At 42.5% G+C, this 25316-nt stretch overlaps 1 protein-coding gene across 1 annotated transcript in view; it reads right to left on the reverse strand.

The window, feature by feature from the left end:
• LOC124802920 (inactive pancreatic lipase-related protein 1) overlaps window positions 1–23405 on the reverse strand; it is a 232246-nt gene extending 208841 nt beyond the window's left edge. The window contains exon 1 of the mRNA XM_047263991.1: window positions 23173–23405. The gene's annotated coding sequence lies outside the window, so the exon portion shown is untranslated. The remainder of the gene's footprint in view (window positions 1–23172) is intronic.
• Between the last annotated feature and the right edge of the window lie 1911 nt (window positions 23406–25316).

The raw sequence follows: 25316 nt of genomic DNA on the forward strand, positions 1-25316 counted from the left end.
AGAGACAATATTGAATGACAGTGGTGGAATCTGTAATGGAGTTTGTTGGAATGTTTTGGTGGTTCGATGTGCAAGAGGGGTGCTGAACCTATTTAGGCTTGAGATCTACTGGATGCAATTTGCTCCATTTAGAGGCCTACTGACTTAAAAATCCATAAAAGCGTAAGTACAAAATAACACTGTAGCCAGAACTAACCATTTTAATTACACAAAATATATAAAAGGTAATTTTCTCTCCATATGAAATTGCGGGCCTACTATTCAAATTTCAAGATGTTACAGTTGTGAAAATAATTGACCGCATCTCGTGGTCGTGCGGTAGCGTTCTCGCTTCCCACGCCCGGGTTCCCGGGTTCGATTCCCGGCGGGGTCAGGGATTTCGTCTGCCTCGTGATGGCTGGGTGTTGTGTGATGTCCTTAGGTTAGTTAGGTTTAAGTAGTTCTCAGTTCTAGGGGACTGATGACCATAGATGTTAAGTCCCATAGTGCTCAGAGCCATTTGAACCATTTTTTTTGTGAAAATAATTAAAATGTACATCATAAACGTTGAAAAAGATTTAATGATATACGTGGCTTTGCATGATATTGGCAAGTTTATTGTAATCTGCTGAATAATTTATCAGAGCCAACCTTACACAATTTGAAAGATCAGAATCAGTTCATTTCTACACATACACCCAAACCTTCAGATGTTAGACCCTCAGATCGCTACCAGACGTTGTATGTCGATAGAATATCAACCGAAACACCTATTTCCACTGAAGAAACAAAGTAACTGGTATACCTGCCTAATAACATGTAGGGCCCTTGAGAGCATGCAAAAGTGATACAACACGACGTGGCACGACCTCGACTAATGTCTGAAGTAGTGCTGGAGGAAACTGACACCATGAATCCTGCAGAGATGTCCATAAATCCGTAAGAGTTCGAGAAGGAGGAGATCTCTTCTGAACAGCCCGCTGCAACGTTGCAAAGCATCCCAGATATGCTCAATAATTTTCATGTCTGGGGAGGGAGGGGGGGGGGGGGGTTTGGTGGCCAGCGGAAGTGTTTCAACTCAGAAGAGTGTTTCTGGAGCCACACGATAGCAATTCTGGATGTGTGGGGTGTCGCATTGTTCTTCTGGAATTGCCCAAGTGCGTCAGAATGCACAAAGAACATGAATGGATGCAGGTGATGAGACAGGATGCTTACGTACGTGTCACCTGTCAGAGTCGTACCTAGACATATCAGAGGTCCCAGATGACCCCAACTGCACACGTACCATATCATTACATAGCCTCCACCAGCCTGAACAGTCTCTTGCTGACGTGCAGGGTCCATGGATTCATGAGGTTGTTTCCATTCCCGTATACGTCCACTCTATTCAACTTGAAACGAGACGGGCCAGGCAACATGTTTCCAGTCATCAACTGTCCAATGTCGATGTTGAGGGGCCCAGGCGAGACGCAAGGCTTCCTGTTGTGCAGCCATCAAGGGTACTCGAGTAAGCCTTCGGCTTCGCAAGCCCATATCGATCATATTTCGTTGAATGTTTCGCAGCTGACAGTTTTTAACGCCCAGCACTGAAACCTGCAGCAATTTGCGGAAGGGTTGCACTTCTGTCACGTTGAAGGACTCTCTTCAGTCGTCGTTGATCCCGTTCTTGCAGGACCTTTTTCCGGCAGCAGCGATGTTGGAGATTTGATGTTTTACTAGAGTCTTGATATTCACAGCACACTCGAGAAATGGTCGTACGGTAAAATTCCCGCTTCATCGTTACCTCGGAGATGCTGTGTCCCATTGCTCGTACGCCGACTATAACACCACGTTCAAACTTACTTAAGTCTTGATAACCTGCCATTATAGAAACAACTGAGCCAGACACTTGTCTTATATAGGCGTTGCCGACCGCAGCGCCGTATTCTACCTGTTTACATATCTCTGTATCTGAATACGCGTGCCTAAACCAGCTTCTTTGGCGCTTCACTGTAGTTAGTGTTGTGTGCTCTCGTTCAGTAGAGGTTGCGTAAACGATAATTAAAAGTATCACCAGAGCTACGGAGTACAGGAAAATGTTTATGTGAGCGACTGTATTGTAGATCTTGCGCGGGTGAGAGGGTAGTGCGTTTCCGTCGTTGTACCAAAGATCCAGCGTTAAAACCCCACTGATGACAATTTGTTAAAACTGTTTACTCGTGAAATTGTTGTGTGGGAGAACATGTTTTTGACATATAAAAGGGATTTTTCAGAGTTTGTTGTAATGTTATTTTGGCAGTCTGCTTTCACTTCTTTAATTTAACATCATGAACTTATTACTGAGCTTATTATTTCGTTTATTACTACTTATTATTACTATTACTTCCGCACATGTGATGCAATTGTTGCTTTTTTTCTGTTCTGATTTTATATTCCGTGAAACTACAAGCGTGCTCCAAAGGCTTACTACTTCCAAAGAAACGAAGCGAAAACAGACTGCCAAGGGAACATTGCAGTAAACTCCAAACAGCCCTTCTCACACGTCATCAACACATTTACACATATAACACACTCACACATGATACTGTAAGATAATTTGTCGTCATGGGGTTTGAACCAGGGACCCAATCTAACGCTCTACCAGCTTCCCCACGGAAGCAACATGTTTTAGTTACTCAACAGTTACGCTTTTAATGTGCTCCGTAGTTCCGGTGTCACTTTTAATTATCGCTTACGCCCGTTCTACTGGACGACAGCACACAGTACGAATTGTTTTGGCTCAAACTCTATCTACATACAAAGTTTAGTACCGATATGAGCGTATGACATCTGGAGGTTTGGGTATTAGATTACACTATGTTCATGGTTGAAAACCCAGCCTCACATAGATAAGTTGATCCAAAACAATAAGATTTACGATGCCACTTTTACAGTGTTAGGGCAGCGTCTCACACTAACTAATTTCCAGAATTCCGAATTTAAGGAAATGCTGTTCTGAAATCCAATTATTTCCTCTTCAATTTTATTCTCCCGAAAAGAGAAAGGAGCACTCATTTTATTTGAAATATTTTCCACATTCATTTTTTGGAAAGGTTGAACTATGAAAGCTATAATAGTTGCCATTTCCTTGAAATCTGAAAATTTTGCAACTATCAGTATCTACCATTTTTCTGCCAAAATAGAAACCGAGCGAGGTGGCGCAGTGCTCAATACACTGTACTCGCGTTCGGACGACGGTTGAAACTCGCGTCCGGCCATCCTGATTTAGGTTTTCCATGATTTCCCTGAAACGCTTCAGGCAAATGCCGGAGTGGTTCCTTTGAAAAGGCACGGCCGACTGCCTTCTCCGTCCTTCCCTAATCCCATGCGACCGATGACCTCCACCAAATCAACCAACCAACCAAAATAGTAAAAATAGTAAATCTCCTCTTCCACTTTTAGTGTCTTAGTTTTTAATCACTGAACATCATTAGACGTAATTTGAGTTCATTCCATTATTGCTTTACTTTTATTGGCGTCTTGTTATAGTCTCTTTTCAAGGTACTTTTCAATGTATCTGCACAAAATACCCATGGTAAAAACAGTTTTGCACTGGTATTTTTTTTTAAGCCATTAGCGTCACAAGAGGATTTTCTGTGTCTAGTTGCCCTATACGGTGATTTTCTCCTTTTCGCTTTACAGACACCACAGTCTAAATAACGTCTGTTATCAGGCTCATAATTTTCTTAACACTTCTCCTAAAAGCCCTTGAACAGCTTTCCACTGGCTTTCAGCCCATCCCCATTATAGTAATGAGCGTGCTGTCGCACTCCCTGACCCAGAGGAGAGCAATGAATGCTGTGGTTTACCACATTGACCATTGAGTAACAGTTATTTTACTCGAGGTGCCGCGAAGAGACGCTAAACACCAAACAGCCCATTACGAAATGGATCACGTTTCGCAATTACTGCCGGCTTTACTCCAGGAAACATTAGTAAAGATACGCGTGTTGAAACCTAAACAATGTGACCATGCAATAAAATACCCCATTTTAGAGATAAACTTTGCCGTACTGAGCGGCTGTAGAATACCAACGGAATTGTTCGTTTCAAGTCTACAGTGTAGAATCTTCTGCGCGTCTTTTATCGAAAATATCTCGACACTCTACATTTTTCTTCATAATAACATCACATCGGTAGATGAATAAAAAGTTTGCTCTATAGTGATACTGATGTTTCCGTTAATTATTCAGTAGTTTTGGCCGTGCGGTTCTAGGTGCTACAGTCTGGAACCGAGAGACCGCTACGGTCGCAGGTTCGAATCCTGCCTCGGGCATGTATGTGATGTCCTTAGGTTGGTTAGGTTTAAGTAGTTCTAAGTTGTAGGCGACTGATGACCTCAGAAGTTAAGTCGCATAGTGCTCAGAGCCATTCAGTCTGTTGTGAATCTAAAATAGGGTACCGTTAAGAGCGTCAATTTCGCCATCTCAATGAACACTTTCGAGTTACCTTTTTTGGGTTTTCCAATTATTAGACAGACAAGAAATTTGAAGCCAACCTTATTTTCTACGTTTTGTTAACATTGTAAGACAAAAGTTAGTAACTTCAAGTTAATTTTTTGTTTGAAGTAGCACTTATATTGGTCAGAAAAATGTATTTTGTCGTTGATTTTTGCGACATTTTGAACGGTTGTGTCTAAAACATTGTATCACTGACAAGTCTTGCAGTTCCGATGGCCACTGGAAAGCCGTTTTCGTGAAAAGTTGTAATCACAGAATTTCCGTGAAATAATTGTAATTAATTTTTCTGAGAATTTGCTAAACCTTATCTTCTTAACCTTATGGAGTTAAGACACTGTGTGATAGCCTTTCGTGCACGTAACGTGCTTTTCTGGTGGCTTATATAACGTGAGCTATCGGCTAGATATGTCGACATAGTTGGAAAAAGAAATCAGAGGCGAGAAGTTTTTCGGTGTTGGATAATTAAGATCTCTGACTCCATCAGCCGTGACGTAACGGCTGCTCCGTGCGGCGAGTGACTGACCCTAGCAGCATTTACTTGTATCTCGGGCTCATGGTTACTATGACACGAGAGAGAGTTCAGCTGGATTGTTGCCTGAGCAAAATGTACGAAGAAATGAAATATTTAAGTACAGGCAATTAAAGTGTCGTTAGGATCAAGTTGTACATCGAAAATCTAAAATGTCTAGAAACGCGTAGTGGAGGGAACACTTCACAGGTGAAACTGTTTGGCGAATCCCCTTGGGTAGGTACGAAGGTTCTCCCTGGTAGCCGTCTATACGACTTAAAATTCTTTTTCTATTCGGTGTACAACATACTAGAAAGAGAGTAAAGATTCAGTCTTTTTTTTGTACAAACAACTATATTTCATTTAACAGTCAGAATCGACCAAAAGTACAAAATGGAACGAAAAAGGTGTCCTTTTAAAAAAGCTGATATACATTCACTTGACGGTCCTTCCTAAGAGACATTCTTCATTCTTTCAATACTACTACGTAAGCGTAGATCAAATGTGGTTTCAATTCAAGGAAATTGTGTCGGCGGCAATTGAGAGTAAAAATGGCTCTGAGCACTATGGGACTTAACTACTGAGGTCATCAGTCCCCTAGAACTTAGAACTACTTAAACCCAACTAACCTACGGACATCACACACATCCATGCCCGTGGCAGGATTCGAACCCGCGACCGTAGCGGTCGCGCGGTTCCAGACTGCAGCGCCTAGAACCGCTCGGCCACCACGGCCGGCAATTGAGAGTATTCCGTCAAATAAATTAATAAGAGTCTGAAGAGGCCTCACATGGTACACAAAACAAGTCAGGACAATGTTGCAATGGCAATGAAAACAGCAGGCCAGATTTTAAAGAACGGGAAATTTCAAAAATTGTGTTCGTTTACAGATGTCCGGAACTTAGCGCGGAGTTAAACGCAAGATAGTTTTAACAGTATCCACAACGTAAGTCAATAAATCTGGCAGAAAATCCAAAGAGACTCTTCCCCTGCGTAAAGGATACCAGCGGGCGGACAATCAGTATCTACACAGGGAAAACCCTTCATCAAAGAAGATGCAGTAAATATTGCAGGATACCAGTCAAGAAGAGCTGTCAACCTGAGTAACATAAACGGGGAGATTCTCCGCGTAGCGAAATAACTTAAATCAATTAATAAATGCAAGTCTTCTGGTCCAGACTGTATACAAATTAGGATGCTTTCGGAGTATGCAGATGAAATAGCCCAATTTTTAGCAATCATATACAATCGCTCTCTCGACGCAAGAGAAAATATTTTACTTTTCGGATCTAGGTAGAAAACTGAGGTACAAGGGAAAAGCTGTGGTAAATAAATATAATGCGGCGAGTGTATACTACATTACACGCGATGATTGACCAATGAAATATATAAGGCAAACCAGAAAGTCATTTCGAATAAGATTTCAGGATCACCTTAAGGCAATCCCCGATCAGCACTAGCAGCACACTTAGCGAAGAGGGGCGCAGCATCACAAGTCCTCCAGAAAATTTAAAAATATTTCACAAAAAAAGAGCCAAATTTTGAATATATTAAAGGAAGCAGGAAAATTTGTAGTTATGAAAAAGGAACTTGACAGTTGACGTTGAATTCTGGATTCCGGCTAATTTTGATAGTTAATACGATTAGGTATTAATACATAATGAAATTCTGTGTTATTGTTGGTTTTGAAGGTAGCGACCCAGCGCTACTAGTCTCGAGTGTATGACGTCAAACTGTTCACGTGGGTAGCTTCCGTTCCGCCAGCCAGCTTAAAACATGGCTCTGCAACCACAGGTTCCACCTATTAGCAATATTTCCCAAATGAATGGAGAACGCCTTTGTTGCCTTTAGCTCGCCATGTTATTGACAATATTCACTGAATAGTAAATTTTGACTAGGAGCGATGGGTACGCCTATGGGCTTTTAAAGTTGTATATTTTGACGTTCCGTTACTTGTTTTAATATCCACAAAATACGGTAACACATCACTTTGCTATTTACCATGTAGGTTGCATTTGATGATTCAGCTTTAGGCCGCGAAACCGGTAGTTAATAAACAACAATTGCAATTTTACCAGCTGTTAGCGGAATGCTTCCCAACATCATTATTTAAAATTATCTGATTTGCAATAGTTAAGAGTGGGAACCATTTCATGCATTCGTTATTTGGCGTGTGGTTAGTTGGCAGGTGATTTTGTACTGTAGTCTTCTTTTGAAAACCAATTTATTTCCAAGATCGCTATCTGAACACAATTAGTGGATTACTAGTTTCGGCAATACGTATTGTCATCCACAGATCCATAAAACCGGGCAGTGCTGGTTACGTCATACAGAGCTAACACCACTCTGTCACATGAGAACTATAGAATATGCATAAAAGGTCGAGGCGTTACAATGATAGCACATCTGACACGTTATTGTACTGCCTCGACTTTTTTATGCATATTGTACTGTCCTCACATGGGTGAGTGGTGTAAGAACTGTGTGATGTAACTACAACTGCCCGCTTTTATGAATCTGAGGATGGCAATACACATAGCTGATACTAGTAATCTACTAATTGAATTAACATAGCGATCTTGGCAAATACATTGGTTTTCAAAAGAAAACTACAGTACAAAAAATTACATACCTTCGTTAACAAAGCATGATAATATGACCCAGGGCAAAATGTGTATGGTGTAGGACGCGATAATAGCAATGACGGACTGATAACTTAGAGTGAATTATTCTTACATACAGAGTCAAGTAGGTGCGTAAACAGCCAGGAACATTATAAATGTATATAACATGTATGACGAAGACATGTAAAAAGATTAAATACAGCCTGCCGGGGTGGCCGAGCGGTTCTAGGCGCTACAGTCTGGAACCGCGCGACCGCTACGGTCGCAGGTTGGAATCCTGCCTCGGGCATGGATGTGTGTGATGGCCTTCGGTTAGTTAGGTTTAAGTAGTTCTAAGTTCTAGGGGACTGATGACCTCAGATGTTAAGTCCCATAGTGCTCAGAGCCATTTGATTAAATAAAACGGCGCAACCGCCAGTCAAGCGTCAATATAAATTTTATGTTGAAGAGGCTAACAAAAGCTGGTATAGAATTATATTTAATGAAAGTTTATGGTGGCTCTGTGGAAAAGTCGTTAGCGGTAGTTCTTTGTATTTTACCACCAACGACCTTGGCTCGTTGGATACACTGCTTGCCGCGGGAGCTCCGAACTTAAGCAACGTCTGGAGTGGTCAGATTTTGTGTCCGTCCAGGTACATTAAGAGCTATTGGCAATTTTCCCTTTGCCTTTCCGGGAAACGAGAGAAACTGCCATAACGCATGTTTTGGAGTTGTATTCACGAGGAAAGCGTGCCTGCGGCTCATACAACAGTTAATTGAAACCTAATTTACAAATACTTGAAACCTGTAATTCTTTGTAACACTGCAGTAATTTTAACTCCTTAGCAAGCTCAAGATGATAGATCAATTTGTCGCAACCCATTAAGAACAGTAAAGTATTTCAATTGTGCAGCTGACGACTGGTTTTGTTTTGAAAGGGAAATATACCACAGTTTCTGTAGGAATGACAACTATGAACAAAATCACTTTCGATTTTGCTTTTGATTTTCTCTACTTCCATAATTTTTCCATCGCCAAGATACACCTCTTTGAACAAGTGCTGCAGTAGTTCAGGCGCCGGACTCGTGTTGCGGAGGGTGGGGATTTGAATCATCATAAGATCATCCAGATTCAAGTTCCTCGCGTTATCCATAAACATATCAAGGCGAATGCCACAATGATTAGAGTAGGAGTAGCCCTTCCGCATGACTTCAGTCCGAGTTTCTCTTTACTCTCTAACGACGTTTTTAATTTATTTTTGGCTTTTGGAACCAAATACGATACAGCCAACAGTAGTTACCGAAGTACCGTATTACCATAATTACAATTTCCACAGTAGAAAAACAAAGAGTTCGCTGTACAATCATAAGTTCATGTTAATTAAAAACACCGAAATATGAACAGGAGACAGCCAGCAGTATTTACAACAGTAACAAATTAACGTTAGTGCAATTTTCAGAACAATCATAAGAATGTGAAGTAAAAAGATAAGTTTTATAGATAAATTTTAAAAAATTACGACCGGGGGATCAAACAGGGCGCGTTCGAGAGGAGAATGACATCCACAGCAACTTATAACTGAAAGCTAGACAACGGAGTCGTTTACAAGTATAAGTTTAGAATGCAAAATGTTTTCGAACCTGGTTGGCTCCATGAGAGGACTAGATCCACAAAATTTACCGGTCAAAGTTGAATAACGGCCTCTTTTAAATAGTTTGTGAGCAAATAATATTTATATACATCGAACCGGTGAACTAAAGCGGCTACACTTGTAGCGAGGGTGTAGCCCCTCGCAACCAGTTTTTATTAAAACACCGCCTATGCAGCCGAGTACTTGGTACATGCCAATATGAGGTAGTTTATATCCACCACCACCATTTTGTTTTAATTACAGGGTCCAGAAGCGATGATTTTCAACAGGTGAAGGTGGGCTGGGTAACACCCGGGTCCCAGCCTAAGCTGGTGCGAGGGATCACATGGCGCCTACTAAGCTTTACTGAGGTGAACCACGATCGAGAAGAGACGTTCAGCTGTACGCCGTTCATAAATTCAGTCGTGATAAGCAGCTCTCTTGGCCATCGATTTGAAATCCGTATAAGATTTGTGCTGGGTTGAACCACCCTTTCGTAATGCTCTTCTGAGCGAAGTGATCAACAGTTTCATTATGCATTATGCAGAATGCCTTGATGCCCCTATATCCAAACTACGCGGGCGTCAACGTCCAATGTCCACGCATCTATTGTGGCCATCCAGACATCCAGACATCCAAGGCATATCTGTTTGCCTGTTTATCAGACGCTGGAATTTTTTAGTTTCTGCAACACACTCTGGGAATACGTGGGGATCATTACGAGCCGGAAAGTCTGTGTGTCACAATAAATAACGATCTCGCCGTTGGCGGTATATTATACTTAAACCTTCCTTCCTTTCTAAATTCTGACCGCAGGAAGATGCTCCAACTGTGTAGACCACACGTGAAGCACAAAGCACTGAACCTCATGCCCCGCGTCGGGTCTGTGGCGCAAGGCGGTGGTAACTGAATCTCCGGTTTTCGCTTTCGTTGCGGCGAAAGCTTGGCGCACCTCGACGCCTTCTGACCGTCACGGCGAGTTCCGCTCTCAGGGCACGCAGGAGGTGGTCAAGCTTCCGGGAATCCGCGGCCACGCTTGCCAGCACGGCGCCCAAGTCCGGAAACGTCATTCCTGGAACCGGCGAGTGCTCGCGAAAGCTGACGTTATCACACTTTATGCAGGAAATTCCTTGACGACTCTCGTGCCCCTCGTGTTTGTATATGTGGGTGTTGGTTGATTTGGGGAAGGGGACTAAACGACGAGGTCATCGCTCCAGTCCGATTAGGGAATCGGATGGGGAAGAAAATCAGCCCTGCACTTTCAAAGGAACCATTCTGGCATTTGCCTGAAGCGATTCAGGGAAATCACCGGAAAAACCTAAATCAAAATGGCCGAACGCGGGTTTGAACCGTCATCGTCCCGAGTGCCAGTCCAGTGTGCTAACCATTGCGCCATCTCGCACGGTTAGTCTGTGAATAAGTATGTGTTTGCTCGTGTGCGTGTGCTACCAGTTCCAAGGTTTTCAGATAACCATTGATGACAGAGTGGAGTTTCGTAAACTAACATGGAAACTCAACTAACTAATCATAAAAAAAAGCCTTCAGTACACCAAAATTATTCAGAGTTGCTATTATGCTCTTCTTTTTTAAGAAGTGTAATTTTGCATTAAAGGTTTAACATAATAATCACGTTCGAAATTATTTAACTCATATCACGCACAATACATATACACTACTGGCCATTAAAATTCCTACACCACAAAGATGAGGTGATACAGACGCGAAATTTAACCAACAGGAATAAGATGCTGTGATATGCAAATGATTAGCTTTACAGAGCATTCACATAAGGTTGGTGCCGGTGGCGACACCTACAACGTGCTGCCATGAGGAAAGTTTCCAACCGATTTCTCACACATAAACAGCAGTCGACCGGCGTTGCCTAGTGAAACGTTGTTGTGAAGCCGCGTGTAAGGAGGTGAAATGCGCACCATCACGTTTCCGACTTTGATAAAGGTCGGATTGTAGCCTATCTCTATTGCGGTTTATCGTATCGCGACATTGCTGCTCGCGTTGGTCGAGATCCAATGACTGTTAGCAGAATATGGAATCTGTGGGTTCAGGAGGGTAATACGGAACGCCGTGCTGGATCCCAACAGCCCCGTATGACTAGCAGTCGAGATGACAGGCATCTTATCCGCATGGCTGTAAGGGATCGTGCAGCCACGTCTCGATCCCTGAGTCAACATATGGGGACGTTTGCAGGACAACAACCATCTGCACGAACAGTTCGACAACATTTGCAGCAGCATGGACTATTAGCTCGGAGACCATGGCTGCGGTTACCCTTGACGCTACATCACAGACAGGAGCGCCTGCGATGGTGTACTCAACGACGAACCTGGGTGCACTAATGGCAAAACGTCATTTTTTCGGATGAATCCACCTTCTGTTTACAGCATGATGATGGTCGGATCCGTGTTTGGCGACATCGCGGTGAACGCACACTGGAAGAGTGTATTCGTCATCGCCATACTGGCATATCATCCGGCGTGATGGTATGGGGTGCCATTGGTTACACGTCTCGGTCACCTCTAGTTGGCATTGACGGCACTTTGAACAGTGGACGTTACGTTTCAGATGAGTTACGACCCGTGGCTCTACCCTTCATTCGATCCCTGCGAAACCGTACATTTCAGCAGGATAATGCACAACCGCATGTTGCAGGTCCTGTACGGGCCTTTCTGGATACAGAAAATGTTCTACTGCTGCCCTGGCCAGCACATTCTCCAGATCTCTCACCAATTGAAAACGTCTGGTCAATGGTGGCCGAGCAACTAGCTTGTCACAGTACGCCACTCTTGATGAACTGTGGTATCGTGTTGAAGCTGCATGGGTAGCTGTATCTGTACACGCCATCCTAGCTCTGTGTGACTCAATGCCCAGGCGTATTAAGGCCGTTATTACGGCCAAAGGTGGTTGTTCTGGGTACTGATTTCCCAGGATCCATGCACCGTGAAAATGTAGTCAAGTCACATGTCAGTTGTAGTATAATATATTTGTCCAATGAATACCCTTTTATCGTCGGCATTTCTTCTTGGTTCAGCAATTTTAATGGCCAGTAGTGTACTATAAGTATTCAGCCATTATTTTAGAGTGCGAGACAGCGACTTCCAACAAACTTTACACATATTTTCAAAATTTATCCAAGCATTTTCTCGCTGACACAAAATAATGAAAACTATATGGGGGACGATCGATGACTGTGAACTCACGGCTTCGGATCGTTGCAGATGTCGCAGCGCTCGCGTCTAGTCTGGCGTTGTCATGCTAAACGAGAGGGTGTTCCATGTGTGGACGAACTCTTCAAATTCGAAATATGATTGTAGCACGCTGTTTCTCACGCACCGCCATGTTGCCCGGTACACTCTAGCGGCAGATGGGTGCAAATATGCAGACATGAGGAATAAAGATGTAGACTGCTAATAACGCTTGGTTTATTTAAAAAGCTTTAATTCGGAGGAATTGCTTTTCAGTACGTCCTCGTACATTATTCAGTGCAAAACCACCTTATTTCGCCTTCTTGGGCGCTGTCAGGCAGCGTTTCATAAAGAAATATATTCAGAAAGATGTCACTATCAACCTTTCAGTGTGAAATCATGCAACAGCATTCCGCGTTATCATCAGACGACGTAATTCGCTTATTTAGTAAGCTCTATATTGAAAACTAACAAACACAACACATACTCGACTCAGCGATTATATTTGGATGTGGCTTAAACTTGTTAGTACAGGAGATAATTTGATTTGATTTGATATCGTCCCCCATATAGTTTTCATCTGTTTCCAAAACTTAAAGAACACGTTCCAGAAATTCACTTTCATAGTTATGAAATGGTGCAAGCAGAGATGAGGTTGCGGCTGCATCAGCAACGTCAAACCTTTTAAAGCGACAGTATGAGCAACCTGGTCTCTCGTTGGGAGAAATGAGTTTGTCACGAGGGCGGCAACGTTGAGGAACAAATATGTAGACAAGAAGAATAAAGATGTAGAATGCTAGTAAAATTTGTTTTATTTAAAAATCTGTAAGAGCTTTTTCATAAAGAATATAGAGGCATTACTTTTAAGCACGGCCTCTTATGTATTTCAAATAAAACTACAGCCTGATTCAGAAAAAATAACTTCTAACTGGAAATTTGACGCAGTTGCGGATTGAAGCATGAGAATTACCAGTCCTCCTCTCCCTTTTTCTCCACCACCATGAATACTTGCTAACCGAATAGGTTTGCTGACTTCGTTGAACCAATGAAAACTCTGAGAAATTTAAAAAGGCTAAAAATGAAACTTCTGTCATCAAAGTGTCTTTCCGCGTAACAAGACTATCCACGCTATTCTCAATTACTTTCACATTTTGGGGGAGTATATGCTGAGATGAATACCGGTGACGATTTGAACGTGAGTACCACACCCATCCTTTTAACAGTATGTGCTTTATGTGCGCAGTGTACTAGCAGTAGTGTCTCCTGTACAAGGTACTTCGTACCATGTCCGTGTATTTAGTGTGTCATTGATAGTACTGACACAACTGCATCTCTTCCACTTATGTGATTAGCGTAGGCACAGAGTATTTGTATGTTACTGACCAGCATCTGACTTAGGAAGCTTTTTCTCCTGTATTCAGCAGCATAAAAGCAAACAAAACTAGTGTCCTCCTTGCTCGCGACGCGTGGCGGTGGAGTCGTAGCTCTCGACACGGGTTCCGACAACTTGCTCGTGCGTGAAAGAACAACAAAACTGACTGCTGACTGCTCGGAGTGTGTGTACAAGGCAGCAGTCTTTTATTTTGAGCACCGAATTAAGGCCACGAGAACCAGGTCTACGTATCTGACTGCAGGTGGAAAGTAGATGCCTGTTCGCCCGATGACGTTCTACCGTAATGACTGCGTTACTTAGTACAAGCCGAACTGAAGCTTCCAGTGGTCGTCTCTGCTTTGGAAAAAGTGATATTCACAACAGAAAGCCATGTGTTTTAATCATCAGCCCACGAATTCCTCACCCGTGTCAACGTCATCACCTCACACTTCCCCACAATGTTCTCAGATATTTATTCCAATCTCTGACTTCCCTTAACTGTTTTTGCCGTCAGTAACTCCCTCAAGTACGATCGGAGTTATTCCCTCACGGTTTAAGACATGACCTAGTGTCATGCCCTTTATTTTGTCACTGTTTCCCATGTGTTCCTTTCTTCGCTGATTCTGCTCACAACCTCCTCATCCCTTATCAGTCCCCCTAATTTTCAACATCCTTCTGTAACACCATACCTCAGATGCTTCGATCCTCTTCTTTTCCGTTTTTCCCACTGTTCATAGTTTACTGCCATACAACACTGTGCTCCAAACGTACATTTTCAGAAATTTCTTCCTCAAATAAAAGCTGATGTGTGATACTGCTTTTGGCCATGAATGCTCTTCTTAACTGTGCTAGTCTGCTTTTTATGTCCTCCTTGCGTCGTCACTTGTAATCTTGCTTCCAAAGCAGCATAATTCATTCACTTCGTCTCCAATTTTCACTCTCTTTTTATCGCTACTCTCATTTCTGTCACTTCCCAATACTTTCATCTTCCTTCGCTTTACTTTCGATCCATAAAATACAATCATTAGATTTTTCATATCATTCAGTAGGTTCTACTTTTCTTTCTCAATTTCATTAAGAATAACATTGTCGTCAGCGAATATTATCACTGATATCCTCTCACAATGAAATTCAGTCCCAGTACTAAACCTTTCTTTTATCTGAGTCATCACTTCTTCGATGTATAGATTGAACAATAGGGGTGAAAGACTGCAGCCTCGTCTTATACGCTTTCGAGCATTTCGTTATTGGTCATCCATTGTTATTGTTTCTTCTTGGTACTTGTGCACATTATATATTACCTGCCTTTCCCGATACCTTAGATCTATTTTTCTTACGATTTAAAAACGCCTTGCATCATTTTACATTGTTGAACGATTTTTCTAGGTCGACAAATCCTGCGAATGTCCGTTCATTTTTCTTGAGTTTTGCTTGCATTATGTTAAGTACAGAAGGAAAGTGCCTTGTACTCATGGTCCCTGAGACGTGTAGGGTATTAGTGAACTTTTGGTTCAATATTTTCCACGAAAAGGAACCAGTATTTCAAATACTAACCTGAAATTTAACATTTAACTGCTTGCAAAATGAAAGAGAATCATTATTGTGACTCTGTAGCTTCTCTCTCACTGTCCATAAGGCACATAATATCGATAATAGAGTAAATGCTCATTATGAATTTCAATGAGAAAGTCACTGCTGAGGGGCGAGTGCATGGCTCATCTGTATGCCCCGTAGTCCTACTTGAAGGGAAGCTGTCAACACGACGCCCACGCTGTACCGGGAAATGACGCGCACCGATACGTTTTTCCACACCTCCCATCTCCCCCCTCCTCCTCCACAAGGAGGAAGGTGAGTGCCCCAGAAAAGAGGTAAACAGGTCTAGCACTGTGTGTAACTCGAAGAGTATCAACAAGGAATTGGAACACCTGAACACCGTCTGAATGTAGACTTTTCCGGAATACACTACGCCAAAAGACGATGTGTACGACACTCATCAAAACATCGCGTTATCTTAACGCTGCAACCCGGCTTCAAACCCGAGAGCTTTTCGTCACCTGAAGACTGTTTTCCGTAAGAACGGCATGACGCAAAAGTAGATTCGCTGGCACTAAGCTCGCACATAACACAGCCAGAGGAAACACTATAGTTACCTGAAAAGAACGTTCTTAATATGTTTCATCTGTTTGGTGTCACATTATCCGGAAAAAAATAGGACGACCTGTAAAGAGGCACCGAACTGAGGCTGTCCTTCTGATGCCCTACTAAAAAATGGGAATTGTTTGCTAGCGTCGTAGATCCCAGGCTTCGTAATTTTGACGTATTCTGTAGCAAAACGCGCTCAGACAGACATTGCCCACAACTGAAAATGGCTGCTCGTGGCATACTTCTGTCATGTCATAACGGAAGACTCAAGCATGGGGGAGGGGGGTGGGGGAGGCGTGGCGAGGGACGAAGAAGAAGGCTATCTTTGCGTCATTTTGCGGTCTGATTCGTTAAGGGTCCCTCTTGTCTTAGTTTTTCAAAGAGTTTTAATATTTTTATTAGTTTCCCATTTATGTCTTCCAATAGTACCCCATTTATATTTTCTATCGCAAATGGAATGTCGTGTACACCCGTTTCCTAGTATTCTTTTCACACCGAGGCCTCCTTAGATCTTCTGCCCATGCGACACTTATCTAGTGGTCCATCGCTTGTTTACGTGTTAGTTTGCGGTCAGCTGCGGCGTTGTCTTGTACGCACTCGTCTGATCCATTAGTATATGATACGCTTTTCTCCTTTTTTTCTATTTTCTTCCGTTCGGCCCCCTTCCTCTCCCCCCTGCCCCCCCCCCCCCCCTGCGTCACAGTATTTTAACGGCCTATTTATATTCCTGTTTAGGTCCTGGCTATTGACCCCTCCCCCCTTCACGCTAGGCCATGGTGAACTGGACATGATTTTTGAAATGGCGTGAAATTCTAGCAATCGACGAAAAATTTAATATAATATCAGTTGTACTCCAGTATCATGTTGTACCAGTAAGAATTGGTCAGCACGACATTCTATGTGTTTTACTTGCATTCATCCATTTTTGGCAAAGGTCTGACGATTCTTTTTTTATCCAAGACTGTAGCGTCCAGGCATTATTTCACGCTTTCTCTCTGTTCAGGACTTCACCTGAGGATGTAACTAACGTTACGAAACCGGTCGCGCTTTTTAAATAAAGTAACCGTATAGCTGCAGTGGAGTTTTTCAGTCAACGTGAAGCTGTGAATGTGCATTGAATAAACTTTTGTGTTCACACTTTACTGTGCCCATACACTCTATACAACTTAACATCTTACTCACTCGGTCATCTCTGAAACTATTGTTTTTGTTACTCGTGTAAAGCTGGGCCACGTTCTGCAAATGACGAGCGTATGCGCTTCCATAACATGTGTATATTGTAGCAGTTCACAGGGAATTATACAGGCCTTACACAGCCCATGTGCAAATATGTGTTAACTTTATCATGTGAAAAACAAACACAGAACGTACTCGTCACACAGAAACATCCATCACAGCGTCACACCAGTGACGAATACAAAACGAGGCCCTAACAGGAAGCAAAGGAAAGTTGTTAGAAGCTATCTGAAAATGGATTTGTAAGAATTAGAAACCCTTATTGGTTTGAGTGAGATAAACTTTTTCAAATCACACTTGTGGCTGTTATCAGCTTAAATTTGAAACCTTATAAATACATTAACACGACCAGAGTCGCAATCTAAAACGCAATGGTAGAGGTCTGGGATGTGTTAGAACGTCGACGTGGCTCCAAGCACCAGCGTCCCACATCACTACCCTCTCTGATTTTGGATTTTGGGAAAGAACGGGCTGCCGTTCCTCCATAGACACCTCACTGAAAGTAACCCAGCAGATTTAAAGCCGTCATAAAGGCGCAGATTGGCCACACCCCATATTAATGTCCACTAATAGGCGTCTGGATATATTTGATCAGATGGTGTATATGGGGTGAGAGGAGTTGTTGTGCTCAAGAGACCATTCCGGTACGGTAAGAGGGCAGAGTAGGAGAAATAGCGCTTTGGTACCTGCGTTCCACCAATCGCAGATATTTCGAGAACGGTAACCCGTTTGACTGGTCCCCCCACGCCAGTTGCAGCATCGCAGGAGAAAACGCAGGCATCGTTCTGCGCCTGCCGACGTCGCTTGCTCCAGAACACGCAGCCCGAGCACGTTAACCAGCAGCAAAAGTAAAAAGTGAAGGCAGGTGTGCCAACACGATAGTACGTGACGCTATCGTGCTGATGGGTCTCTCTAGCCTTCACAACCGTCTGAGCGAAGTACCTTGGTCCGCGCTGGGGTTAGAAGAACAGCGTGTTCCAGGTTCATCCGTTTTCGTGAGACTATGTTTTGCACATGAATGAAGGTAGAAACTCAGGGAATATTTTAACTTACCCATCGACGCTACAAGTTGGCGCCAGTTCTAAACTTCCAGTTCATGTGGATGACGGTGGGAGTCTCATTAGTGGAGCTAGACCGCTCGCTCATTCGTTCATTACACAATGATGATGACATAGCGCCAAAGGGTGTTTTACGTTTGCCGTTTATAAGATGTCAGCAACTTTCTTAACAAAGACCTGCGTATCTTTTCTGAATTTACAGGTTAACGTCAGTCTACCTCCGTGGCTGCATGGTCAGAGTGGCTTCCTAGCTTGCAGGAGACCAGGGTCGATTTTCGGTACTGCCAGAGATCTTTCCTTAGTAGGTAGACTGGTACGGGATGAATTCAACCTCGAGAGCGCAGCTACTCGATCAATTAGTAACGGTTCCAAGCTCAAGAAACACGGCAACGACCGGAAGAGCGGTGTGGTTATTCCATTCCCTTACTTGCCGCACCCAGTGACGCCATTGGCAGAGGGTGACGCGGTGATCGGTCGGGCCATATTGGTCTGTCTGGGAACGTAGAAATAACTTTTTACAATTTCTGTTAGCCAGATCATACATTTCTTTGAAGTAGCATAAATACGAAACATTTTACTATTGATCGTTGTTGAAACTCCAAAGAGATACAGCAAAGTACAATGGCTGCACCATCACGGTGGTGAAGCAAGTTGAACAGTCTTCTGCCGTGCCTTATTTAGGAAAAACAGAAATGTACTATAACCGAAGCAAATAAAATATGAAATAACATTTAAGAATCTTGTAACGGTTAATTTTTTAGTATTTACGGCAATATTTACAGCAACAAACTGAATTTTTCTTGATTATACTGTTCAAACGCATGATACTTCCTCCATCAGTTTTGGTAACATTAACATAGGCACAGTAGTTCCACACGATCAGTTGTGTGGCAGTCACTGGTAGAACACACAATTGGGAAGTTCAGTTTAGAATCAGTGTTCGTTTGCTTTAGTTAACCTGATCTATGTCGAAGATCTATCAAATGCACGAAAATCTCCGAACTGTGTAAGATCACAGTTTTCGAAAAAAGAACGCAAATTTCAAACAGAAATAATTCAGAAAAAAATACTTTTATTTATATCGGAGCACTAATTTTTAAACTACTTCATAAGTGATTGAAAACGGTGTGGTACAAGTGACAAAACCGGAATATTTGACTCGGGATGACGTTGCATACAAACTGGATCAATCGAATATGCAACTAATTCTTGTTGTTGATCGAAAGTACACAAAATTAATACCTACGACTACAGTGCACCTCTAGGTAAAACGTCTTGCTCCTGAAGCAGTGTTCCATCTACAGATTACAGAGATGCAGCGTTTTTTTCAAAACGACTTCCCAGTACATTTAGATACAAAATTCAGCACCGTACCCTAATGTTCTGTACTCGTCTTAAAATAAGGAAGCTAATTTGACTGTCTCACTCTCTCATTTCCATTAACTGGTAGCACGAATGTTATCAGCTGTTGCTGACACGAACACGCGACCTTGTGACCTCACGTGATAACAAGGTACTCCTGAACGTTCTTAAGAAACGGTTGTTTTATTCATTGCATAAAATTATTGCTAGTATATTTTGTATATACTTTTCTTCCTATTTTAATTGCTTGTACAAACCTAGCAATGTGCCACAAACATTGTCTCACTGAGCTAATCTGCGGGAGATGTGAAAGCTGAATAGTTGCTTGTCCACGCCGATTAGGGTTTCCGTTGGATTTCACAACAGCTACACACAAAGGCCGCTGCAGTTCAGTATATGAACCCACAGTTGATTCATTCTCTGACTCTTCTCAAGCTCAATTAGTGGGATGTCTCTAACGTCACTGTTGGAGAGACGATCACTTCTAAAACTCCAAAACTCCAAATACTTCGTCACGTGAAATTAACGTTATTACGATCATTTGCTTTTTATTTTCGATACGCCTGGTCTGCTTGCCTGACTTAAACCCTGGAAATATGACGCAATTACTGCGTCGCCAGGATTGCGAAGTGGAGTGAAACACTCTGAAAGAAACTAGTCTTAAGATCTCATTAATAGGACTGCAGTTCGGTCGAACATGAGAAAGCTCTATTCAGCTGATATGAAACCCATATTTGTAGTTTGACAAAAATATACTATCGAGTAACTTATGTGAAATAGGAAACTGAAGGAACAGTTTGACGTAAAGTCCCGTTGATATTAGAGACAGGACACAAGCTTGGACAGGACAACTGTAGGCCCGGAAAGTAGTTATGTCTTTTAAGTAATGAACTGTTCCAGGGTTTACCTTGATCAATTTACGGAAATTACGGAAAAACTTAATCCAAATGGCCGTACGAGGATTTGTACCTCACTCCCAACACTAACGATTTCCGTATCAACTGTTGCACAGCCTCACTCGATAGCTCTTAGTTGAAATGACAGCGAAGAAGAAGAAGCGTCCATTATCAGCCGTTGCAATGCATCGAACGCTTTTCGGAACCTAGGCTTCATCTCGAAACACTACATATGTTACACAATTAGTTTTTAGGGTTTACCTGCCATAGTTTCCGCCATCATACCGACTAATCTTCACAACTAGACAGTTTAACAGGTACTTGAAAATAGTGCCCAGATACATAAAATTCGACTTCAGGAGTGTGTAGCCAAGTTTTCTGTTCACATACAGGAAGAAGTGTTATGACAGAGTAATACTATATGCGGAAACTCACTTGCACAGTAAAATTTTATTATTGCAGCGGCCTGTTGAGGACGTTAAGCTTCGGTTTTCCATGTTTTGTACAACTCATAAAATCTATAGCAACTTAACATTACAAATTGCTAATATAAGAAAGTTGATGAGAAAATTATAGTATCTGGTCGAAATGAAATACATATAGCAGCACAGGACAGGGGAATAGCCGATTAGTGGCACTCGAGACGGTGGTGGCGTCACCGCTAAGCGTGAGCTTTTTGTCAGTTTTATTGTATACAGGGCGTACCAGGCGGAATGGTCAATATTCACGGATAAGATAGCAACGCTCATTTGAAACAAAAAGCTTTATATTGGGGCATATGCCTTATTCCAAAGAGTTTCCGAAAAAGAAGACATTTACGACGGATTTGTACGTTTTTCTTGAATAACTTGAAAATTACGCCCTCTAGCGGAAACATGTTACGGTACAAATTAAGTTACATTAAATTTCCTACAAGAAAGGTCTTATTCCTTTTTTCTCTAGGACTAACAGCTTGCGCAAAGTGAACAAGAGAATACTGAAACCCTCTCGCGACGCGCATGCGCTACAGCTTACGTAGTTTTTGTAGGCCTGTTTGAGGTAGTTTCCCGAGCTGATAGACCATAAGTCCTCAGTCAAACTGTTCGTCGCGAATTCCTCTGTACTATTGTGGTATGCTGTAAACAATGACAGTTTACTGAATAATACTAAAAATAAACAACATACGTTAAACTTTTTCCATCTCGGAAACCCTTCGGAGTTGAGCATATGTCCACATGAAGTTGTCTTGCTTTAAATGATTGTTCTGAACATTGACCATTTCGCCTGGGACACTGTATGTTTGTTGTTGGTGGAGTTTACGCAGTGAAGGTAGTAACGTAAAGTTTTTTGTAGGTAAGTCGAACGCGGATGCTTGACAGTCAAATCCGGTCATTGAGAAGCATAAATTTTACTGTGGCGTCTCACTTCGCTCCTAGAATGTACGCAACAGCTGCTGCTCCGATCCGTCGTACCACAACAAACGTTACCGCTGTTATGTTTGTGAATACTGCACCAGTCTATCAGTAGAACCTTTATATACATTATGCGGAAAAACAATTTAACCAAAATTGTAACATGGGAAGACAGCATCAGACAACGGAATTTGAGTGTAGGAACTAAGGGTCGCAGTTACATAATTTCGGCGCTACAGAAACCTAGTTCAAATCTGACATACGGACGTCATTACTCAAAAAGAAATGTAATTCAGAGAAATTGTGTATATAAACAACATGTGTGGACTAATGAAATGTCACTATGACAACAAGAAAACTTAAGTCATCACTTACACGTGTATTGTACTTAGCTGACGTACCATACTTCTGCAGGAACTAAAACAATAACCTGTTAATGTTTCATGTTTCAATACAGCCTAAAAACGTCGAAATAATGAAAAACAAGAATGCGCTTGTACACAGGCTTGCCACCACATATTAACGTAAGTATGTCGTACCAAATGTTCAATCTGACGAACATTTCAAGCTGACATAGCGCCGTAAATATTCAGCTGCAACCTCTAGGTCTTATTGTAAAATTCCTTCGTTTGATGCTGTCCTTCTGCCATTCACTTTTGGTCAACTTGTTTTTCCGCACCCTGTACAGCTACTTTATCAGTCAGGTTGCAGCAAAAGGCTCAAGAACGTGTTACAGTGCATACAAAAAGTGAGAAATCATTAGATACTGCATTATCTTCTGGGATTAGCCGAGCGGTCAGAGGTGCTGCAGTCATAGACTGTGCGGCTGGTCCCGGCGGAGGTTCGAGTCCTCCCTGGGGCATGGGTGGGTGTGTTTGTCCTTAGGATAATTTAGGTTAAGTAGTGTGTAAGCTTAGCGATTGATGACCTTAGCAGTTAAGTCCCATAAGATTTCACACACATTTGAACATATTGAACATTTTCTTCTGCAGCCGGTCGAGGTGGCCGAGCGGTTCTAGGCGGTACAGTCTGGAACCGCGCGACCACTATGGTCGCAGGTTCGAATCCTACCTCGGGCATGGATGTGTGTGATGTCCTTAGGTTAGTTAGGTTTAAGTAGTTCTAAGTTCTAGGGGACTGATGACCTTAGAATTTAAGTCCCATAGTGCTCAGAGCCATTTGAACCATTTTTCTTCTGCTACTGTTTAAGAGCTATAGTTAACGATACAGCCTACAGAAAACGATTATCTCAAAAGTAGCGTCTTTCTCACCCACTGTCAACGAATTGTAACAGTGCCTTACAATTTCATCACTTACCTATCTGAAAATTACTTCGACGTGGGCTGGAGACTCGAGGAAGAAATTGCGTTCGGCGAAGCACACACTGCACTACTTGTTTGCAGGCGAAGTGCTCTGTAGCGTCCTAGCAACTGTCACGACGAGCACGCACAACACTTGGATCGGTATGTGTGTCACGCTGGGACCGCGACTGGCGAGCGCGGCGGACGGGAGGATTCAGGCAGTGGCTGCGGCGGCGGCGGGTGCGGATCGCGAGCTGGCGCGGACTGCGGCTGGGGGGTCGTGGCTCCAAGGCTTTTGGTCGGCGTCGCCGAAGAAAGCGACGCGAGGGGGGCGGGGCGGCGCGCCGCCTGTGGCGAGAAAGTGAGGGGCGCCGCCACAGGTGAGAGTGGTTCACCTTCGCCTCCGCGAGGGCCCGCGCCAACCTCACTTTCGGAGCGCCCACGCCCTTGAAAAGGCTCAATTTAGAAGGCGCATCACAAAAGTAAAGGGCGAAATTACATTGAAATGAACACCCTTAACTGCTTACAGGCGTTGGCATACGTCAACGGGGACAGATGAAAATGTGTGCCCCGACCGGGACTCGAACCCGGTATCTCCTGCTTACATGGCAGACGCTCTGTCCATCTGAGCGACATTCGTAGTGCTCCCGCCCATTATACTCATTACTCGCGGCCCGTTGCCGATTCCCGTAAGAGTTCGGGCACTGTTTGTGCATTCGCACAGAGGAAGAAGATGGTAAAGTGGCCGGTGAGCCTTAACTATACACATACTAAAGTGGTATCTGTTCTTTCGGATACCATCTTACTATATATATAGTAAAGGGCGACTCGAAAATGTGCTGATACTAGGGCGAGGCGAAAAGTACTCGACCTGACAGTATAACACAGATTTCTTAGGTAAGAAAGTACACTGATGTGCAAAACTCAAGGACGACAGTAACTCTCGCACTGTGTGTCACTGCTGAGTAACGTAGCTCGATGAAACTTGGATCATACATAGAAAGAACTGCTGCAGTATAATACCGAAGATAACTGAAAGAAGTACTCATTGGGAAGAACGGATAATTATTCAACGGCATTAATTACCCAAGACAATGCGATTTATAATCGCGCCCCGGGCATCAGCGTCACGGCGTGCTTCTATGCTGGCCAAAATGTTCGTAAGAAGTTTGTGGTGTTACGCCACATAACGTGATATTAAATAACTTCGCAAATGTACCAAAACTGACGTCGTAAGGAAATATGTTATTGCGTGAACTTTCAAAAATAGAAATATTATCTCTTCTCAGAAAAATAACAGACTCTGTGATCCATTAATATGATCTGCGAATGTAATTGCAAACTCTGTTTTTTTCTTTTTTTTTGCAAAAAGATTCTCTCTCTCTTCCCTTTTTTGCAGTGTAAAAAGCCATTTTATGACGAGGCACGAAAACGTTTAAGTTTCGTGTAATAATTATCCTAAATAGAATCAAATATTGCTTAGAAGTGTTGTCAAATTTTATAAACACCAGTTCCTATATTCATGAAGTGGCAAAATTAATTTCTTTATGCAAATTTTGTAGGGGAACGCTGGTGCAGAGGTCAGCGCTACTGTTTTAAATGATAACGGCCCACAGTCGTAAAAATACCGTAGTATTCTCTTATTTTGGCAAGTAAAAATAAATGTGATTATAGGAAATTTCTCTTGATTAGCGATTCTTTCCTTACAACAACAAAAGTAATCAATACTTTTTTCGATCCTCGCTGAACGAAATCGCTAGAATCTCCTTAACCACGTCTTTTAACAAAAGTGAAACCAATTAACAAAAATCATTTTTAATATCATATACATATATCTAGACTTTTGATTCTAAATCGCGTACAAGTTTCAAGAACTGGCACAGAAATATTCATTTTAATTATCACATCGTCATATATATGTGGTGGCGTCTTTTAATATAAAAACACCGTGACGAGCAAATTAACTGCGAGAAGCACCACAACAGAATCACTGAAATAAATAATTTTCCAGTTATGAAGCAGACACAATAACATTAACTTCACCATTTCATAATGTATAAAAACCAATACATGAAGAACCACCACAAATTCCTGTGGTAGGGCGTTCTGTTCCTCCACCATGCGGGTTACGGCTAGATATCCTTCCGCTCATTACTAAAC

Source organism: Schistocerca piceifrons, chromosome 6 (assembly GCF_021461385.2).
Source record: "Schistocerca piceifrons isolate TAMUIC-IGC-003096 chromosome 6, iqSchPice1.1, whole genome shotgun sequence".
NCBI lineage: Eukaryota > Metazoa > Arthropoda > Insecta > Orthoptera > Acrididae > Schistocerca > Schistocerca piceifrons.